The sequence below is a fragment of the Nerophis lumbriciformis genome, linkage group LG16 (assembly GCF_033978685.3).
Source record: "Nerophis lumbriciformis linkage group LG16, RoL_Nlum_v2.1, whole genome shotgun sequence".
Classification (NCBI taxonomy): domain Eukaryota; kingdom Metazoa; phylum Chordata; class Actinopteri; order Syngnathiformes; family Syngnathidae; genus Nerophis; species Nerophis lumbriciformis.
The window spans coordinates 18,092,099-18,099,598 of NC_084563.2; the positions used below are offsets into that span (position 1 = coordinate 18,092,099).

Sequence of the window (7,500 nt, forward strand, 5' to 3'; positions counted from 1 at the left end):
CGCGGTGATCCCCCAACCTCGGCCCGCTTTGCCAGCAGCAGGACCGCAACTGGTGGTGGAAAAAAATGAATTAACATGCATGAAGGAAGCAGACATTACTTGGTACTGCCCTTAAAAGGTCCCATACGACACTACTTTTCACCGGTTTGAAGGGAGTCTTAGAGTTAAGAACAGCTTTAAAGTGCTTTTAGTCAGCCCTGCTGGGAAGACGCCATTTTGCGTGTCTTAAGAGCTGTGTTTCTGTACTTCTTGAACATATACAGCTATTAGACCGCTGAGTAAAGAAAAACTCAATGATCTAATTTAGCTCCAACATACATAGCTGTAGGGCTGCACGATGACTCCACATCCAGGTTTCAATCAGTGCAATAAATAGCCGCACTGATTGACTATATATTATTGATATATTGTTATTTATAAGGCCCTGCGATGAGGTGGCGACTTGTCCAGGGTGTACCCCACCTTCCGCCCGATTGTAGCTGAGATAGGCTCCAGCACCCCCCGCGACCCCGAAGGGAATAAGCGGTAGAAAATGGATGGATGGATGAATGTTATTTATAAATAAACACAGACATGTATTATTTATGTATTTACAGATAAAAACTGAAATGTATTATTTATTGTTATTTACAGATAAACACTGACAATTATTATCCATGTATTGTCATTTACAGATAAGCACTGACACTTATTTATATATTGTTATTTACAGATAAACACTGACATGTAATATTGATATGTTATTTACAGATAAACACTAACATTTATTATTCATATATTGTTATTTACAGATAAGCACTGACACTTATCATTTGTATGTTGTTATTTACAGATACACACGGATTTATTATTTATGTATTATTTACAGATAAACACTGGCATGTATTATTTATATATTGTTATTTACAGTTCAACACTGACATTTATTTATATATTGTTATTTACTGATCAACACTGACATGTATTATTTATATGTTATGTACAGATAACACTGACATCTATTATTTATATATTGGTATTTACAGATCAACAATAACATGCATTATTTATGTATTGTTATTTACAGATAAGCACTGACATTTATTATTTATATAATGTTATTTACAGATAAACACTGACATGTAATATTGATATGTTATTTACAGATAAACACTAATATTTATTATTCATATATTGTTATTTACAGATAAGCACTGACACTTATTTGTATATTGTTATTTACAGATACACACTGACATTTATTATGTATTGTTATTTACAGATAAACACTGGCATGTATTATTTATATATTGTTATTAACAGTTCAACACTGACATTTATTATTTATGTATTGTTATTTACAGATAAACACTGGCATGTATTATTTATATAGTATGTACAGATAACACTGACATCTATTATTTATATATTGTTATTTACAGATCAACACTGACATTTATTATTTATATATTGTTTACAGTTCAACACTGACATTTATATATTGTTATTTACTGATCAACACTGAGATTTATTATTTACATATTATGTACAGATAACACTGACATCTATTATTTATATATTGGTATTTACAGATCAACAATAACATGCATTATTTATGTATTTTTATTTACAGATAAGCACTGACATTTATTATTTATATAATATTATTTACAGATAAACACTGACATGTAATATTGATATATTTACAGACAAACACTAATATTTATTATTCATATATTGTTATTTACAGATAAACACTGGCATGTATTATTTATATATTGTTATTAACAGTTCAACACTGACATTTATTATTTATGTATTGTCATTTACAGATCAACACTGACATTTATTATTTATATATCATGTACAGATAACACTGACATCTATTATTTATATATTGTTATTTACAGATCAACACTGACATTTATTATTTATATATTGTTTACAGTTCAACACTGACATTTATTATTTATATATTGTTATTTACAGATCAACACTGACATTTATTATTTATATATTATGTACAGATAACACTGACATCTATTATTTATATATTATTATTTACAGATCAACACTGACATTTATTATTTATATATCGGTATTTACAGATCAACACTAACATGTATTATGTATGTATTGTTATTTACAGATAAGCACTGACATTTATTATGTATGTATTGTTATTTACAGATAAACACTGACATTTATTATGTATATATTATGTACAGATAACACTGACATCTATTATGTATATATTGTTATTTACAGATCAACACTGACATTTATTATTCATATATTGTTTACAGTTCAACACTGACATTTATTATTTATATATTGTTTACAGATCAACACTGACATTTATTATGTATATATTATGTACAGATAACACTGACATCTATTATTTATATATTATTATTTACAGATCAACACTGACATTTATTATTTATATATCGGTATTTACAGATCAACACTAACATGTATTATGTATGTATTGTTATTTACAGATAAGCACTGACATTTATTATTTATATATCGGTATTTACAGATCAACACTAACATGTATTATTTATGTATTGTTATTTACAGATAAGCACTGACATTTTTTATATAATGTTATTTACAGATAAACACTGACATGTATTATGTATGCATTGTTATTTACAGATAAACACTGGCATGTATTATTTATATATTGTTATTAACAGTTCAACACAGACATTTATTATTTATGTATTGTTATTTACAGATCAACACTGACATTTATTATTTATATATTATGTATATTATGTATATTATTCGTGGCGCAGTGGAAGAATGGCCGTGCGCGACCCGAGGGTCCCTGGTTCAATCCCCACCTAGTATCAACCTCGTCATGTCCGTTGTGTCCTGAGCAAGACACTTCACCCTTGCTCCTGATGGGTGCTGGTTAGCGCCTTGCATGGCAGCTCCCTCCATCAGTGTGTGAATGTGTGTGTGAATGGGTAAATGTGGAAGTAGTGTCAAAGCGCTTTCAGTACCTTGAAGGTAGAAAAGCGCTATACAAGTACAACCCATTTATCATTTATCATTTATGTATTGTTATTTACAGATAAACACTGGCATGTATTATGCATTGTTATTTACAGATAAACACTGGCATGTATTATTTATATATTGTTATTTACAGTTCAACACTGACATTTATTATTTATATCATGTTATTTACAGATAAACACTGACATGTAATATTGATGTGTTATTTACAGATAAATACAAATATTTATTATTCATATATTATTTACAGATAAGCACTGACACTTATCATTTGTATATTGTTATTTACAGATACACACTGACATTTATTATTTATGTATTGTTATTTACATATATACACTGACATTTATTATTTATATATTGTTGTTTACAGTTCAACACTGACATTATTTATATATTGTTATTTACAGATCAACACTGACATATATTATCTATATATTATGTACATATAACACTGACATCTATTTATATATTGTTATTTACAGATCAACACTGACATTTATTATTTATATATCGGTATTTACAGATCAACACTAACATGTATTATTTATGTATTATTTACAGATAAGCACTGACCTTTTTTATATAATGTTATTTACAGATAAACACTGACATGTATTATGTATGCATTGTTATTTACAGATAAACACTGGCATGTATTATTTATATATTGTTATTAACAGTTCAACACTGACATTTATTATTTATGTATTGTTATTTACAGATAAACACTGACATTTATTATTTATATATTATGTACAGATAACACTGACATCTATTATTTATATATTGTTATTTACAGATCAACACTGACATTTATTATTTATATATTGTTTACAGTTCAACACTGACATTTATTATTTACATGTTATTTACAGATCAACACAGACATTTATTATTTATATATTATGTACAGATAACACTGACATCTATTATTTATATACTGTTATTTACATATCAACACTAACATGTATTATTTATGTATTATTTACAGATAAGCACTGACATTTATTATTTATGTAATGTTATTTACAGATAAACACCAACATGTATTATGTATATATTGTTATTTACAGATGTAAACTGTCATTTTTTATTCATATGTTGTTAAATCCAGATTAAAACTGACATTATTTATATATTGTTATTTACGGATAAACACTGACATTTACTTTTTAGAAATTATTTACAGAATAACACTGACATTTATCATTTATATAGTGTTACTTACAGATAAACACTGACATTTACTATTTATATATTGTTATTTACAAATAAACACTGACATTTATTATCTATATAATGTTATTTACAGCTGAAATGAACCAAAAGGAATCGCCTGAACCTCATGAATTTATAATTTACTGAGAGGATGACTTTCTGACTGTTGGACATTGCGGACAAAAGCCTGCCTATTTATGAACAATTCGGTACACTTTGTTTTATTAAATCCTATTATTTTGTATATTGTTGCTTTGTATTTCAAATACTTACTTTATAGTAAAATAACTGTGACCTAATATTGTCTGTTTATTTACATGGTATCAGCGTAGAAATATGGTAAACCACTCCTCCATACGTCATTAGACTTAGACAAACTTTAATGATCCACAGGGGAAATTGCTCAACACAGTAGCTCAGTTACAATGATGGAAAGTGTAAGGATGGAAAGGACAATGCAGGTATAAATAGACTAATATAGCGATAAACAATCTAACATATACGAATATATACATAATATGTGTACAGAATAATATATATGCAGATATATTATGTCTATAACATATATACAATATATACTAATGACCATGTATAATATTACAGTATATACAGTATATGTTAAAGTTAAAGTTAAAGTTAAAGTACCAATGATTGTCACACACACACTAGGTGTGGCGAGATTATTCTCTGCATTTGACCCATCACCCTTGATCACCCCCTGGGAGGTGAGGGGAGCAGTGGGCAGCAGCGTTGGCCGCGCCCGGGAATCATTTTGGTGATTTAACCCCCAATTCCAACCCTTGATGCTGAGTGCCAAGCAGGGAGGTAATGGGTCCCATTTTTATAGTCTTTGGTATGACTCGGCCGGGGTTTGAACTCACAACCTACCGATCTCATGTGACAGTAACAGCATAAAATAGAGAGTAGATCCAGCAGGAAATAGACAATAGACATTATAAACAATTATTGACAGTTATTGGAAGTAGAATTCCAAGAACCTAAAGTTCCTGAACTTTGGTTGGAAAAAAGCCTAATAATATGCTGATTGAGAGCCTAAAAGTAACCCGAATCACTCATTTTTGCAGTTTTATGTATAAAGTATAAAAATCATGAATCGCTATCACAATTTGAGGGAAAAATCGCAATTAGATTTTTTGTCAAAATCATGCAAAATCAACAGATAGTTGGAAAGTAGGATTACATAGGCTTTTCAGACACGTTGACTGAGCAGATGTGACGTATTAAACATGTTCGAAATAAACTCTTAAGTTATCATGAGCAGTATTTCTGCATGCATTTGTCCAAACCCTTGGTTGCATGATTCATCTTGAAGAATGCACGAGGCGGGACACCCATATCTTGCTGTGATGAGGAGTTGCTCCCCCCCCCACCCCCCCCTTTGTTAGAAGAAGCTTGTCAGAGAGTCAAGCTATAGTGATGGAGGAGCGCGATAGTACCCCATCACAGGCCCCAGTAGGCCCATTCATCTTCCCAACTCAAGGAACTCTGCAGTGTCGGATTAATCACACCGACTTGACTAGAACCCGTCTGAAGACTTAAGAGGCGGCTCTTGTGTACCTGTTCTTATAGTAGCGCTCTCTTAGCCTGCATACTCATCTCGATGATATACTTTCTTATCGCCCACACGGGGGCAAAGAAGAGAGGGCTCGCTGTTTCTTCTCATATTCCCCGTACACTTGCATGAAAATGTATCATTTTTTTCCTCCCTCCTGCGTCATACAAATGATTGCGACGCGATTACACACTCGTATAGTTGTATTGCACATGCACGCAATAGGAACCAAAACCACTGCAGGCATCAATATGGAGAACCACGTATGTGCTCATTTTTCATCTTCTGCATGCATTCATCTAATCTCATGTATTGCTGTCAATGTTTGTTGTACAACTAACTGCTTCTTTGCTATCTCTTTTACCATCATATTTGTACATATCCTATTTGCTGATGTTGCTCTATTGTTTTTTTTAAAAATATTTATATAGCGCTTTTTTTCTAGTGACTCAAAGCGCTTTACATAGTGAAACCCAATATCTAAGTTACATTTAAACCAGTGTGGGTGGCACTGGGAGCAGGTGGGTAAAGTGTCTTGCCCAAGGACACAACGGCAGTGACTAGGATGGCGGAAGCGAGGATCGAACCTGGAACCCTCAATTTGCTGGCACGGCCACTCTACCAACCGAGCTATACCGCAACAACAGCTATACTGTTGTTGTTGTTGTTGTTATTGCTGTATTTGCTGTTGTTGTTTTTGTCTCTCTGTCTTATCCCCCTCTTGTCCCCACAATTTCCCCCTCTATCTTCCTTTTTTTCTCTTTCTATCCCCTCCTGCGCCGGCCCGGCTGCACCAAATGATAATATAAACACATTTAATGATGTCAAACACAAATAAGGCAACAAGAGAAGTATCCTACACTTCTCTTTTGTAAAAGTAAATTTGTACAGCCGATATGGGCATCTACATCAACTATATGATTTGCCTGAGAAGCTGGACAGGACAAAAAAAATAAAAAATTAAAATTAAAAAAATTGTTGTACAGCAGAACCTTGATTTATGAATTATTAATATATTATACTATTATTATTATTATATTAATATAATATTGGTTCTTAAATATTGGCTCTTACTCTAAAAAGTTTGTATAGTAAAGCAGAGTTTCATAAGAAACAATGTAAACATGAATAATTGGTTCTAGCCTCGACAATAGTCTCCATTTTAGTAGAAAACTGCACACTTTACACACTTTATATACACAAACACACACAAGAAGATCGAGAAAAAGAAGAAGCTTATCGACTACGGGTCGGCACGGACTACATAGGCGGATGCACGCAATTTTTCAGGATTTATGCAGATCCAAAATACAGATCAGCAGACACCAGAAGGTAAGTAAAGTTGCTTTTGTATATTATTGCAAAACAGAACACCAGATAATGTCTTACCTTATACACACACCATAATAATAATACTCCTATGTTGAAGCACAGTACAATCCATCAAGCGTTGCGGCTTCATAGCTTACCAAAGTCGTACTATAACATTTTTGATCGATTTTTGAGCGCCGTGTGTAATGTTCTATATTTTCAATGGGACATAAAATGTCGGTGTTGTTAACTTGATTCATATTGCCATCATAGTGCAGTCTACACGTATATCTTAGGTTTGACTGTCATTTACTGGTCACACTTTTCATTACATCATGTGCCAAATAAAATTGCTTCGAGGTCGGTAAGCCAAACCAGAATTA

The 7,500-nt window shown here is 31.7% G+C and overlaps 1 protein-coding gene across 5 annotated transcripts in view; it reads right to left on the minus strand.

Annotated features, from left to right (window-relative positions):
• The window catches only part of enox2 (ecto-NOX disulfide-thiol exchanger 2), a 501,745-nt gene that overhangs the window by 407,726 nt on the left and 86,519 nt on the right, over nucleotides 1–7,500 (minus strand). The window lies entirely within an intron of this gene.